Source organism: Peromyscus eremicus, chromosome 6, assembly GCF_949786415.1.
Source record: "Peromyscus eremicus chromosome 6, PerEre_H2_v1, whole genome shotgun sequence".
NCBI lineage: Eukaryota > Metazoa > Chordata > Mammalia > Rodentia > Cricetidae > Peromyscus > Peromyscus eremicus.
The window spans coordinates 104,807,159-104,823,535 of record NC_081421.1 but is presented as its reverse complement, the minus strand read 5'-3'; positions in this window follow the sequence as shown (position 1 = coordinate 104,823,535).

Genomic DNA, 16,377 nt, shown 5'->3' with positions numbered 1-16,377 from the left:
CTTGCATTTCCTGCTTACTCAGTTAATATTATTTCCTTCTTAGGTCTTTGGAGTTGAAGACTAGATAGTTATAGTTATAGTTATAGTTATAGTTATAGTTATAGTTATAGTTATAGTTATAGTTTTCCTTGTTAACAAATTCATAAATGGAACTCACTAAAGAGGTATAAAGTATGTAAGGTTGAGAGACATCAAAAGATAGTTTTAGATGGCAAAGTAAGTTAGGATAGAAAATGAATTAGGTACAAGACTTTGGACTCACCAAGATAGGTTAGGTAATGGAGTATTTTCTCTGAATTTGTCAAATGAAAGTGAACTAGACATTGTTGATGTATTTATTGCATGCGTATATTGTATATAGATACTGTACTTACTGTATATAGTTTTTCTTATATTAGTTATAACCTTTTATATTTTAGACGAAAAAGGGGAAATGTTGTGATATTTTGTTTGTGATCTAACAAATAAAGCTTGCCTGAAGATCAGAGTGCAGAGTTAAGCCATTAGTTAGCCATGGAGGCCAGGCAGTGATGGCACACACCTTTTATTTGGGAGGCAGAGGCAGACATATCTCTGTGAGTTCAAGGCCACCCTGGGCTACATAAGATTAATCCAGTCTAAAAGAGAAACAGACCCAGGCAGTGGTGGCACACACATTTCATCCCAGCCCTTGGGATCTCAGGCTTTTAATCCCAGCACCAGGAATATGGAGACAGGAAGTGATATGGCTGGGTGGAGAAAGGAATATAAGGCAGGGGAAGAAAGGACCTCAGGCCCTTTTGGCTGAGGGTTGTGTAGAGGTAAGAACTAGTGGCTGGCTACTCTGCTTCTCTGATCTTTCAGCTTTCACCTTGATATTTGACTCCACGTTTTTATTAATAAGATCAATTAGGATTTGTGCTATAGAAGGGTATATTTCAGCCAATAGTTTCACATCTGTCTATTATCAAAGGAAATCAGCAGAGGGACTCAAGGAAGGAACTTGGAGGCAGAAACTGATACAGAAGCCATGGAGGATTGCTGCTTACTAGCTTTCTCCCTATCACTTGCTCAGCCTGCTTTGTTATACAACCCAGACCTGCCCAGGAAGGCAGAGGCAGAAGGATCTCAATGAGTTGGAGGCCATTCTGGTCTATTACTAGCAAGTTCCAGGGCAGCCATAGAGAGATCTTGTCTTTAAAATAAAAATTTTGAAATCTCTCTGTCTCCTTTGTGTGTTTTGGGTACCTTTGCTGAGAATCAGAGGGTCATAAATGTGCTGATTCGTATGTGATCTGTATTCTACTTCATTGGCTTTTATATACATTTTTATGCCAGCATCATGCCTTTTTAGTTACTATGGCTCTGGGGTGTAGCCTGTTTTTCCTCAGGCTTGCTTTTCTCTAACGAGCCCACTGTCTTCTGCTCTTTGTTGAAAGCTGCTTGAAGGGTTTCTCCATCTGCATGGGTCAGTGGTCACAGCTTGGAAACTGCAACTTCCATTGTGTGTCTTCAGTCTGCAGATGGGTCACATGTTTTATCATGTTAACTAATGGATGGTTATGTCATTCCTAGAATAAAACAGTTCATCATCATAGGCAATATTTTACAGTGTTCTTGAATTCAGTTTGAAAGGATTTTAATTAAGTAATTTTCATCAAGGAAATCAGTCTATGGTTGTCTTTTATAGTTGCATCATTTATCCACCTTTGATTTAGGATAAAACTGGCTTTATACAATGGATCCATAAGAGTACCTCTTTTTTCTATTTTTTTTTTTGTAGTAGTTTGAAGAGTATTTGTGTGGTTATTCTTCAAAGGTCTGATAAAAGTTCCATAGCAAAGCTTTCTGGGAATTGGGGTCTTTCACTGGGAAACTTTTTATTACTGCGTCAATCCCATTGTTCTGTTTTCTACATCTTCTGATTCAATCTTGGTAGGACCCATGTGTCTAGAAAAAAATCATTTTCTTCTAGTTTTTCTAACTATGGCTGTACATGTCTTCAAAATATTCCTTCGTACAATTATGGATTGCAATATGGGTCGGGAGATATTCCTCTCTTCATCTCAAATTTTATTAATTTGGTTCATCACTCATTTGCTTGGAATATCAGTTTTATGAATCTTTTCCAATAACTATTTCTCTGATTCTTTGTATTGTTCTTTTAGATTTGATTTCTTTCATTTCAGCTCTGATCTTTACTAACTCTTTCGTTCTGTTGCTTTCCATTTTCTGCTACTTTTGTCTTTCTGTGATCTCAAATGCATTGTTAGGCTATTTATTTAAGATCTCTGTTTTTTCACACAAGCACTCATAGCTATAAAAATTCATCTTAGAGCTGATTTTGCTTCATAACACAGAGTCACACAAGTTCTGTTCCTGTTTCCATTTGATTTTATAAATGTTCTAATTTTCCCCTGAATTCTTTAATTACCCACTAACCTTTGAAATGTGTGTTGCTCAGTCTCCATGTGTCTGTAAAGTTGTTTTAATTTCTCTTGCTGATCATTTCCATTTCCATTCTATTATGACAAGATACAGGAAATTCTTTCAAGTCTTTGTATCTAGTAAGGTTTAGTTTATGGTCTAAAATACAATTTGGGGGAAAGTTCTGTGTGTATTCATTCTGTGGTTAAATATTGTTCATTAGATGTGTTTAGTCCATCTGATCTATAGTCTAGTTTAACTTAAGTTTCTTTGTTGATTTTTTTGTTTTGTCCAAATGACCTATCTGTTGTAAGACTACAGTATTGAAGTCACTCATTATTATTATGTTAGAGTTTGTCTGTTCCTCTTTGTCCAGTAAAACTTATTTTATGAAATTGAGTACAGCAAAATTTTGGGCATAGACATAGACATCATTTCTTTTCCTTTTGTTTTTTCATTAAACATTATTATGTATCCTTCCCTTTACCAATATATAGTTCTCTTATTGCTTCCAATGCTGGTTTTAAGTCAGTTTGTCAGACATTAGTATAACCACTCCTGCTTACTTTTGGATTCTGCATTCTAATTTGCATATCCACATTTCCCATGGAATTTATTTTTCTCCTGTGTTTTCATGGTCTTTTGTGTGTAAGATTCCTTTAAATATCTTATGCAATGCTGACTTTGTGCTCATGAATTCCTTTAAATAATGCTTATCTAGGAATGTATTTTCCTTTGATTCTGAAGAATAACTGTTTTAGATACAGTAATCTAGTTTGGCAGTTATTGTCTTTTAGAATTTGAAATATATCTTGACCCTTAGAGTTTGTGTTGAGAAATCTGCTGATATTCTGATAGGATGCCCATTGCAAGTGAATTGGTGTTTGTCTCATGTAGAATTTAATACACTTTCTTTGTTCTGTGCAGTTTGATATTTTAACTGTAATAGCACAGTGAGGTTCTTCCTGGTGGTGTCTGTTTGAGATTCAGGGTGACTCCTATACGTTTTGTTCATTTCCCCTCAAGACTTGGAGATTTTTCTGTTGATATTTCCCTGAGTACATTTTCTGTGTCTTTCCTTTGTACCTTAGTACCTTCTTATAGACAAAATTATGGAGGTCTTTATGTGTGTCTCAGAAGGTTTGCGTTTTTTGCTTATGGTTCTTTTTTCTCTCTACTGGTGTCTAGATGTTCTAATTAATCAACTTCATCTCATGTTCAAACACTGAAATCCTTATTTATACTTGATCTAGATTATTGAACTATTCATTCATACCCTATATTGTTTCACATGGAGTTCTTTAATGTTTTTTAAAAGAATCATTCCCTTGATTTTTCTAGATTTATTTTTTGGTAGTGCACATGTGTGTATGTCTGTGCATGTTGTGCACATAAGTATGAGTGCCCACAGAGGCCAAAAGAGTATGTCAGCTCCACTTGCACTGTATGTAGTTATACACGGTTGTGAGTTGCCAGATATGTGTACTGAAAATCAAATTATGGTCTCCTGCAGGAGCAGCTAGCTAGCTCTCTTAAACACTGAACCATAATCTACAACCTCACCTTTGAATTCTTTATCTGTCCTTTCATTTACTGAACAGCTTTATAATTAGTTGCTGCAGCATTTTAACTTTTGGAGCAGCAATGTTGTTTTTTTTTTTTTTAATTGCTTGTATTTCTATGCAGACAGAAACTTCTTGGATAGCTCTTTCTCTCTCATTGTCTTATTTTTTCTTTTTATTTATTCTTCTCTCATACATTACATCCCAATCATTCCCTCCCCTCCCTTTATTCCTTCCAACTCCACCCCCACCTCCTTTCTCCCCCAGATCCACTCTTCCCCTGTTTCTCTTCAGAAAAGAGCAGGCCTCCCAGGGATATCAACTGAACACTGCATAACAAGTTACAATAAGACTAGGCACAAACCCTCATATCAAGGCTGGACGAGGTGACCCAGTAGGAGGAAAAGGGTTCCAAGAGCAGGCAAAAGAGTCAGAAATAGTCTCCACTCCCACTGTGAGGAGTCCCACAAGAACACCAAGCTATACAATAATAACATATGTGCAGATGACCTAGCTCAGATCCATGTCAGTCTCTCTGAGCCCCTAGGAGCCCTGCTTAGTTCATTCTGTGGGCTGTGTTCTCCTGCCATCCTCAACCCTTCTGACTTCTACAGTCCTTCCTCTCCCTCTTCTGTGGGGTTCCGAGTGCACCTAATGTTTGAGAAGCTCTTGAATGAAAAGTGTTTTTTTAAAAAACATGTCCTTGGAAGTAAGATTGTTATGAAGTGATAAACATAGGCCCAGCTGGATTTTTGTAGTATAGTTTTTTGCCATTTCTTTAGTGTGTTATAGCAGTGAATGGTGCATTGGAACATGAAAGTTTAGCTTTCTATACAGGTCTAATGAATGAGTGACTTCTGATAGTTCAGACAGACATGTTGTAGATAGAGGAGTGTGTAAGATACACCCTGTATGGTTGTTCCTCTAATCTTGGCAGCCATGTTCAGCTGGAAGGAGTGTGGGTACAATCTTTGCAGTACTCCAGGGAGTTTTTGTTGTTTCTCTCTGATGTTGATATGGAGATGAGTGTCCAGAACAGGTACTCAGGACTTCACTAGTTGCACCTACTTTTTTTGGTCATTGGGTTGAGTTTACTTGGATGGCTGGGAGTATTTTGGTTTAATTTAGTTTTAGTTTTTGTTTTTGTTGTTGTTGTTGTTTTAAGACAAGGATTTTCTGTGTAACAACCATGGTTGTCCTAGAACTCAATTTGTAGACCAGGCTGGCCTTGAACTCAGAGAGATCCACCTGCTTTTGCTTCCTGAGTAGTAGGCTTAAAGGCATGCACCACCATGCCCAACTAGCTTGGGGATTTGAATCTCTCCTATTCCTTGAGTTATTCACTGAAGTTTGAGCAGGAGTGGGTTATATCTAGAGGAACATGGGCTGACTTTTAGCTACTCTGGGAGTATATCTCAGAGGTCAAGCATCTACATAGGATGCTTGAAGTGCCATGCTCAATCTCTCACACTACATAGAAAGAATTAAATAAATAATAGTGACAAGTAGCAGTGAATGACATAATAAAGCAAATGCAGTGTACCATCTACAACCCCAACAACAGGAATGTCATTATATATTATATATACATATGAGAGAGAAAGATCAAAGAGTACAAGAGAAATGAAGGTAAAATGAACTCTTAGAACAGAATATTCAAAAGGAAAAGAGAGAAAAGGCAGGCAAAAGACAGAATATGAAAAGTTGTAATGAGGGAGAGAATTCTAGTAAAGGAATAAGAAAGAATAAAAGAAAAAAGAGACAAAGAATATAACACACACACTGTGCTGGCTAGTGTTTTTGTCAATTTGACATGAGCTAGTGTCTTCTGGGAAGAAGAAATATTAATCAAGAAAATGCCTCTATTGGATGGAGTGTCCTGTAGGCAAGTGAGGCATTAGCTTGATTAATGATTGATGTGCAAGGGCCCAACTCACTGTGGGCAGTGCCGTCCCTAGTGCTCCTAGATTGTATAGGAAAGCAGGCTGAGCAAGCCACAGGGAGCAAGCCAGTGAGTAGCATCCCTCCAAATCTGCTTTAGCTCCTGCCTCCAGGTTCCTACCTTGAGTTCCTGACTTCCCTTAGTAATGGGCAGTAATACATAAGTCAAATAAACCCTTTCCTTCCCAAGGTGCCTTTAATCATGGTGTTTCATCATAACAATAGAAACCCTAAGACACACCTTCATAAGCTAGTTAGAAGGTAGCGATGTGAATCTTGATTTTTTTGTTTTGTTTTGGTTTGGTTTTGGTTTTTGGAGACAGAGTTTCTCTGTGTCACTTTGGAGCCTGTCCTAGAACTCACTCTGTAGCCCAGGCTAGCCTCGAATGAATCTTGATTTTTAAGAAGTAAGAAACTAATTATTTAAGGTGAGGTAGTTGTGCTGGCAAGGGTAGATGTTGACAACCACAGTCACTTTTTATTTTCCCTGTGGCTTCTTGAGCTATGGACCATTAGAGAGAAGGGACTAGGTATGTTCACCCCTTTCTTTGTGTGTTGTCCACTAGTCACAAATGATGGGATCTAGAGCTGGTCAAAATGGCTTCCAACTACCCTGCTATCTAGTACTTGGAACCCTGCTATCTAGTACGGGTAGCTTGGAACCAAAGTTCCCTGAGCTGCAGTTTACTATAGACAGATTAGCTTGGTACACATCAAGTTCTGCAGCACATTTGGGCTTCATGCATCCCTGTGAAGCCCACACAGAGTGCAGGGTGACAAACTGTCCTTGGTGAAAGTGCACAGCAGGTCCAATCTTTTCACTTCCCTTGACAATGGTTTTCCTAGGCTCAGTCTCTGCATGGAATCAGCACATGGCTGCTTAGTCTGCCACCCATTGTTAGCTGACTGTCACCCACCAGCCTTGAACAGACAGTGTCTACCATATTTACTGTCTCTGACCCAAATCATTCCATACATATTTTCAAGTTTCCTTCAGTGTCATCTGCCAAGGCCACATTAGGCCACTAAGCTTGTGCTAGTAGGGGTAGAGGGAAATGTTTCTTGTGGGTGGCAAGGGGAAAGGACAATGTAGGGTCTTAAGTTTCTCACAGCAAGGAGCATGGGTGGCATCTCCACATGGCTCCGCTTTACACTGAGAAATGCAAATCACTTCTTAGGAGCCAGCAGAGATCAGCTGAGTCCAGCCTGCCTTTCTGCTCTCCCCTGGTTCTGTGCCTATTCTGTCTCTGTGTCTCTCTTTTGCTTTTTTGTTTTCCTCCCCTCTGCACAACAAGGCAGCTATGGGCTCTGGGCTGAGGTGTTTTTTTTTCTCTTGCCCTCTGTTTCCGCACAGTCTCTCTAAGTGCATTCCCTTAGTCAAACAGTGAGAAGCTGCTTTCTGGTGATTTCAATTCAGAGCCACTGAGAAGCTGATAAATACTACTTGCTTCTAATCTGCCGTCTTGGCTCTCACCAGGATGCAGTTTTTAAAGGGCACAAAAAGCACACTTAAGGATATGCATTATATTAAAAAGAACCTTAGTATTTTGTCCATATTGGCATTAACAAGTAAATCAAAAGTCAAAGTTCCCATTTCTAAACCAAAGCAACATTCTTATTTCCCAAGGATTTGCTTTGTAACTCCCAACTCACAGATATATATTGCTACAAAGAGTGGAAGTCATTGCTGTGATCCCGAAACATTTCTGTTCTTTCACAGCACTATGTGTGTGTGAGTGAGAGTGAGTGTGTGTGTGTGTGTGTGTGTGTGTGTGTGTGTGTGTGTGTATGTATGTTGATACAGGGGATAGGGTGTGCACAAAGCTGTATCAGCAAAGATTTGATCTCATAAAAGGAATAGATAGGAGAGTCCTTTTTGTTAAATGTAAACACAATTATGTTCACCTAAACAATTTAACAAATGGTAGCATATCTCTAATATTAGACCTATTTCCTGCCCTCTGCACAGTAGAGGAAATGTCATATTCACTCTGGAGGAAGAGAGTTGGCACTTACTTTGTGTATGCCTTTGAGCTGAACTCTCAGCCTCCAAGTTCCAGGTTCCTCATCTATAAAATGAAAATTACTGTCCTGTGGATTGGTTGAGAGGATTGCATGAGGTAACATGTCAGTCTTGGTCCTCAGTGGCTGCCCCATAAGGCTTATCCATCAGTGTCGTTGCTGCTGCTCTATGAAGAGGGAATAAAGCTCTTTTGCACTGAGCAATACTGAGCACTTTCGCAAAGAAGAACATGATGAAGCTGAACAAGGGTTAAGACTTTTTCTTCCAATATTTTTCTAATATATTTTAATCAGTAGGCAGTTGTATGTATCTATCATACACATCATTATGTTTTGAAATATGAATATATTGTGAAATGCTCACACTGAGCCAGTTAACATATACATTGCCTCACATTCTTTCCATCTTTTATGAGAACATGTAAACTCTCATCTTAGTTTTCACTAATAAAATATGTCAAAGTTGACTGTATGGTGGATCTTATAAACTAATTCCTAACTGGAATTTTATAACCTTTGACAAGTATACATATCCTTAACACATTCTTCAAACTGGCAAATGCTGTTTTATTCACTACTTTGATTAATCAACTTGTTTGTTTGTTCATTTGTTTTTGTTTTTCGAGACAGGGTTTCTGTGTGCAGCTCTGGATATACTGGAACTCACTCTGTAGATAAGAATGGCATTGTACTCAGATCTGCCTGCCTCTGCCTTCCAAGTGCTGGAATTAAAGGCATGTGCCACCACTGCCGAGCTATGAATCAACATTTTTAAATTCCACTTATCAATGTCAGTATCTGTCTTTCTATGCCTGGCTTGTTTTCCTTAACACCATTTCCTCTTGTTTATACTGATTGTTACCAGTAGCAGAACTTTCCTTTTTTCCTTAAAACTCAGTGGTATTTCGCCAGGTGGTGGTGGCATACGCCTTTAATCCCAGCACTCAGGAGGCAGAGCCAGGTGAATCTCTGTGAGTTCGAGACCAGCCTGGTCTACAGAGCAAGATCAAGGATAGGCACCAAAACTACACAGAGAAGCCCTGGTCAAAAATTAAAAAAAAAGAAAGAAAGAAAGGAAGGAAGGAAGGAAGGAAGGAAGGAAGGAAGGAAGAAAGAAAGAAAGAAAGAAAGAAAGAAAGAAAGAAAGAAAGAAAGAAAGAAAGAGAAAGAAGGAAAAGAAAACTAAGTGGTATTTCATTCTGTATATATTTTGCCATTATGGAGTCATATACTATTGACAGTCCAGTAGATTCCATATCATACTGTGAGTAGTGTTGTAGTAAACAAAGAGTTGTAGACATCTCTACCATACTGTTTCCAGTCCTTTGAACGTGTGCTGGTGGAATTATTGGATCATAGGCTGACTATTTTTGTTGTTGTTGTTTGAGGAAACTTTTAGTTTTTCATAATGGCTGTACTTTTTAACAGGACATTATTTGAAAGATATTTTCTCTTTACCTTCATTATCACTTATTCTAACTCATCATTCTATGGCAGCCATTCCACCAGATCTAATGAAACTTCATTTTAATTTTTACTTCCCCATGGTTAGTTAGTTATACTGAACATTTCTTCATAAGTGTATTGGCCATATGGATGACTTCTTTTGATATCTATTCTTTGTGCATTTTTGAAGTCCTTATTTTCAGGCTATTGAATTAAGGATTTCTTTTAATGAATAGTATTTTTTCAATAAAACAAATGCAACCATCATAAATAATGCTATAAAATGAGATTTTATCATAAAAGATGGTGATCTATTTCTAAGCAATACAAGTAGATTAAAAACTACATGTCTGTTGTAGAATATTAGTTGAATATGTGTTGCATTCATTTATGCTGTGGAATATTTAATGATGTAAATATGTGTTATATTCTTTTATTCTGCATTTGTTTATCTCTGTGAAGCCATGTTACTTTGCCTGTCTAAAACATCTGATTGGTCTAATTAAGAGCTGAACAGCCAATAGCTAGGCAGAAGAAAGGGTAGGTGGGACGGTCAGACACAGAGAATAAATAGGTTGAATCTGGGAAGAGGAGATCAAGGAGCAAAAGGAGAGGGAGAGGAGGACATCAGGGGCCAGCCACCTACATAGCCAGCCATGGAGTAAGAAGTAAAGAAAAGATATAGAATAGAGAAAGATAAAAGCCCAGAGGCAAAAGGTAGACGGGATAATTTAAGTTAAGAAAAGCTAGCAAGAAACAAGTCAAATTAAGACTGGGCATTCATAAGTAAGAATAAATTTCTGTGAGATTATTTGGGAGCTGAGTGGTAGACCCCCCCCCCCAAAGAGCAAAGAGTAAGAAAACAACTATACATATTTTTATGTATTACAGCATGTATAATGTGTGATAGTATAATGTAATTCAGCTTCTATCATATAATAGTAACTATGTATGCATGTGCATTTATATAGAAAAACGAAGCTACAAAGAAATAGACTAAAGTGTCGTTGACCATCTCTTGGCACTTGAACTCCAGTTGACCGATTTTGATCATTCTTTGAAATAAAGGAAAAGAAACATTTAAAGTTATTGAGAATAAATAAATTCAAGAGAAAGAAACTGAAGAAATATTATTTATTTATTTCACCATCCCTCTCTTGCCCCACCTCATTAAACCAATGACTACTTCTTACTCAAACCAGGAGCTAAGAAAAATGATTGCTTTTTTTCTGTTTGTGCCAAGAGCATTGTACACAGTCAGATTGAACCTAACCATACCTATATTAAGTAGAACTTTCATGCCACTGGAAACACTTGCAGCCAGGCCATCCAGCAGTGGGTCCAAGGGATTCAAAGAAGGAACACTGCAGTAAAATCTATGACAAAAGCATCCTTGACGCTTATTTGCTCAAGGAGAAGGAGGCACACCCCAGTTTTCACACTACTTGTGAAGGAATTGGGTTACACATCCCCAGCTTGCTCGGGGCAGAACTGACACCCAACCTCAGCCCCATGTTCACCAGTACATTCACCTTGATTTCATTTGGATTGCCTCATGTTTGAGAAAGCAAAAATCCACTAGTGGAGTGATTTTATAAGAAATTTGTGAAAACTGGTCTGGTCATTACTGATCTAATTCAATGAGGAGAGAGAACGATTCCTGGAAAGTGGCACACTACTGAGTGGAGGGACACACCACAACACACTCATGGACAAGTCAAGAGTTTAAGACCCAGAGGAAGAAAATTGGAAGAAACAGTGTGTTTGGCCATGGGAACAGCCCATGCTTCTGGAGTGGGAGGAAGATGAATAACACTAATTGCTACTTTGGGCTTCCTCCTCAAAGGCGCTCTAGAACTGGTTTCCCAAGTGTAAATAAAGAATCGGACAAGTCATGCCTGCCTCTGGCGCTTAGCATGTTAATTCCTGCCTCTGGTGTCTCACTCCTTGCTCATTTCAAACTGGCTATGGTCCCTAGGCTCCTTTCAGAGACAAGGATGACAGGTAGAGATAAAGTGATGATAGCAACAGAAGACAGAGCACAATAGGAATCCTGGTGTGGTGCTTCTCACTCATAATAGTGTCCCTGTAGCTGAGTGCTCTCCCAGGTCTCTCCCTTAAGACTGATTCTGACTTTTGTTTTTCCTTTGCCACTGGAAGTAGTAGCCTACATTATGGGAACTGACACATCAGTGCCCACCATCACCACTTGAAAGAACTTTAGGCCCATGCACTACTAGTGTTCATGACCTTTGCTCCCAGCAGACTAGAGACTTCATAGAGAATTGTGAGATTAAACTAGACCTAAAAGGAGGACTAAAATCTTTCCTGGAATGTTCCAGAAAATGGTTTGTGGGTGACATCACGTAGACAATATCTCTATATTATGTATGCAATGCTTTACTTAAACTAATCCTTTTTATAGAAAACTTTAAAGACCAGGAATGCTGGTGAATGTCTATAAACCTCAAACTCAAAAGCTAAGGAAGGAGTATAACAAGGTTGAAGTCAGTCTGGGCTACATAACTGACTGATCCTGTCACAAACAAAACCAAAAACTTTTAATTCTTAGATTTAGTCTAAGCAACAACAACAAAAATCCCAGTGAAATAATTTGAGGTATATGTGCATTTTCTACTTTATCTTATATATGTATTTATTTTCAATTTCTTTTACTTGTGGAAACTTTATATAAGTATACATGAAATATCACATCCAACCATTTCCTCCTATAATTACATAATACCCCCCAATATGCTGCCTCCCAATTTCATGTGTTTCTTTTTTGGTAACCCACTAAATCCAGTTAGTGCTGCCCATATGTGCATGGGTACAAATCCAATGGAGCTTGAGAAAAACCTACCCAGTGGCCACATCCTCAGTAAACAATAATTCTCCCTTCTCCAGCAACTATCCATTACTAATAGCCCCTCAGGGAAGTCTGGAGATCACCAAATCTATGCTGGGATTTTGGTTGGCTTGAGCTTGTATAGGTCTTGTGCAGGAAACCACAACTCCTGTGAGGTCATAAGTACCAGAGTAATGTCGTGCCCACAGGACAGCATTTCATAGCGTACCTCCCCATCCTGAGGTCTTATGTTCATTTTTCTTTCTCTTCCATGGCATTCTCTGAGCTTGTTGGAAGGAGTGCCCCACTTATGGCTAAGCATTCAATTTCTTAATCTCAGTGCTTGGACCACTTATGTATCTCTCTATTGACTGCAGCCTAAAATGAGATTTCTCTCATCTTTTTGAATTTTTTTGTTCATACACTACCAAAGGAACATCTCAAGTGTCAGCAGTAGAGGTATCAACTTCAGGAGACACTGGAATAATCAAATTAAAGCATGATACAGAGCATGAATAATAGGCTTGTCAGGAGAAAAAGATATTAAATGTTAAGTAGAAGGCTTGGCATGTTAATCCTAGGTAAACTTTTGTCTCTGAAGCAATGAAACAAAGACAAGTTAAAGCATTATACAGGAGAAATCATTCTGCTAGGCATAAACAGGTTGCAGTGGAGACTGAAGGTATAGCTCTGAGGAAGCCAGATCCAACCACATAATAGCCATGCCAGACAGTGAGAGTCTGAACTAACCTGATAGATTCAAAATTGGGGGAAGGTAAAGGGTTCTGTCCCAATAGGAAAGATAGGTGAGAAGTGCAGAGGAAGAGGAAGCAGAGGGTGTCACCAAAGCTGGTGATGAGCTTTCAGGACCATGACTGCCAAGGTCGGATACTGGAGACTTGAAGGAAAGGGTCCAGCAGGTATTTGAAAGCAATGGTTAGTCCTAGGTAAGCTCACTCTCTTGTGGACTAACACCTCACTTCTTTACCTGCACCCCACAAAGACCTTTTCCTGCATTCTCCCCTGAAATAGAGATATCTGCCTCTTTTCCCAAACCCAAGCTCTGCAAAAGTAAATGTGATTTTTCAAATATAATTCAACCAAAAGTAAGGGGGAAATCCATATTGCCTGTTTCATTTTTTACTATGTATATCACTGCTAATATCCCAATTATTTCATACTTGAGTGTAGCTGGAGAGCTTTTCTCTCCGGGTCCCACCAAGGCCGGCCATTTCTGGAGCCCACTTATAAAATAAACACACAGACTCTTACATTATTTAAACTGCTTGGCCATTAGCTCAGGCCTATCATTGTCTAGCTCTTATTCTTATATTTAGTCCATTTCTATTAATCTTTGCTTTGCCATGTGGCTCGTGGCTTACTGGTACTTTACATCTTTCTTGTCCTGGCGGCAGCTCCAGGCAATCTCCCCTATCCTTCCTCCTTCCTCAATTCTCCTGTTAGTCCCGCCTATACTTCCTGTCTGGCTATTGGCCAATCAGTGTTTATTTACATATAGCGATATCCACAGCACTTGAGTCCCATTCTAGATTCATGATTGATATTCCCAATTAGTAACCTCACATATTTCCACAGTTGCTACAGCTAATTCTATAGCCTAGCCCTACAGAGATAACTGAGTATTTCTTTTGACAGAAAGTTGATAATGTTAAAGGGTCATTTAACTCAAGATATGACAAAACCTAACCTGGAATCAAACTCTACACAAAATTCACTGAATAAAATAAAACAGTTGGTCAAAATGTGTGTGTGTGTGTGTGTGTGTGAAAAAGTCATAATGAAACATTATCGTGTGTAATTAATACACGTAAAGAAATGCAACATTGAAGCTTTAGTGTTCATACTAAGCTTTCAGGAACTTCAGACAGCAAAGGAATTTTTTTCAAAATGATTCCTTTGTCTTCACAGAGGATGTAAAAGTCATTGCAGGGCAAGCTTGCCAAATTTGCAAAGCAAAGCCATATTCTCTAGAAATATGTCCTTTAATTTTAAAGGCTGGTTCTCTTTTGGTTTGGGGAAGAGTGGTGTTTTCATCATGCCAAGATTTCAAGGTCCATCAGAGCCATTTCCACATTTCATCAGGAGGCAAAATTCACACTGCATCTTACATGCAGACAGGGATTTGGCAGGACTAATAGAAGAATGGAAGTCTCTCCAAGCAAGAGCCAAGCCTTCAAGATCTCAAACAGCAGCTCACGCTGTGAATGAGTGGGCAGACCCAGGCTGTGAAATAGTGAGGGAGCAGGGTTGCTTAACTGAGTGAATGAAGATGATCCAACTGGAAACAGAAGCCAAGAGCAAAGATACAGTAAGAAAATGAGAAAGTAGCAATTTGAAAGTAGCAAATAATTGTCAAAATGTTAGAGTTACAAAGTCAAGAGCGTTAGGGAGAGAGCTCCATATGAAGGTGCACGCTTGCACTGTTACTATAATCCCATCATTCAGGAGAGGGACACAGGGAGGCTGATATAATCAAGGCCCTCCTGGGCTACACAGCGAAACCCTGGTGAGAGAAAAAGGGAGGGGAAGAGAAGGTGGGGGAGAATTAGAAAGAGATGATGGGCAGCTGGAAAAATTGAAGGGGGCGGGCTTATAAAAAGGGTAGAGAAAGTCTCAGAACACTGCTTGAGCAAAAACAAAGGAAGAGAAGCTAAGAACTCCTGTTTCTTGGAAGAATTTATTTTAATGCATGGGTATTTTTCTATTTCAATGTTCTGAAACTGAAATTAAGAAGTGTTTTACATTGGACAGAAGAAGTTCTGGTGTATAACCAGGTAGCCAGATAGTATCTCGTGAAATGAGCCTAATGTACAGAAATGTTCCTATTGTGCATTGCAGAAAGCTAAGAGGAACTCACAAGTTCCACCATAAAATGTGATGAATGAAGAAAAATAGCTGTATTTAACACAATTTAAATATTCTATAATGTATGCACTATATAATGTATGAAACATATTACCCAATTTTATGTTTCTATGTGGGAGTCAAATATAAATTTTAAAATACTTGAAAAATAAAACAAAAAAGTCACTTTTAGGAATTAATGACCGAAGGAAATGTCCAGCTATTAGAAGAAAATAGACTATCTCAATATTGGCAAGGCATTAGAATTCTCCAGAGAACTTTAACATGGCTTACATTTTTCCATATCATTTCTTTAATAACTGTTTCTTGTAATATCGTCAGTGAAATTTAAAAAGAAACAGCAGCGCCCCTTTCTTTGTTAAAAACTTGGAGAGTTAAAGATGTTTACACCAGCGTTGCAAGAAGTCATCTCGAGTTTTATTGAACAGCTCTGGAGGGCCCAGCCATCTTCGCGTCTTTTCTTGCTTTACACCCCCCTTGCCATTTTTCACTTTGAATTCTTTATGTCATCCCACCATGAACTGTTGCTTCCATGTTTTGACACAACTGAATCAACACTTTGAATCCCAGTTCAAAGGATGTCCTCAGTGTGAAACATGTAGTCACCTCATCCCCTACAGGGTGAAACAGAGCTGTAAGTTCAAGTATACCACCCTCAACAGCTGATGGAAAAAGAAGGCTATTGATTTCAAAACGAAAAGGAAAGTACTGGTTTCTGGGGAAAGCATAACATTCAGAGAAAAATAAGATGATTTTCATGCAAATTTTCCCGTGAAAAACATTATTTTTTTCAGGAAAATGATACCCTTGCTATCATATCTCATTATCTAGAAGTCACGTGAAGTATTTTTTAAACTGCTTAAATTTATAAAATGGCTTTTCCATGTGAAGTTCTCAGATAGAGATAAAATTGTTTCTGTAGTATTTCAAAAGGGCCCAAAGAAACCCGTTTCTTTTCTTCTGTCAAATTTTTAAATTTTCTTTTTGCACTTGGGAAACATTCTCACTACATTTAAAACCAAAAGAATTTTTGTTTTCTTTTTGGTGAGCCAATGACTTGATTGGCAGTACTCACCCCTCCAGTGAGGGGTTATTCCTTGCCCCATATGCAGGCATGACTCCTGAAGAGTCTTCCTTTCTGCAGTAATTATTTGCTGCTTATATAACCTTGGGGAGGGCATTGCGGGTTGCAGGTTTCTTCTTGGATCCCTGAATCATCTACATATTATTTTTTATTGAAAATACTTTCTTTTTCACATAATATAT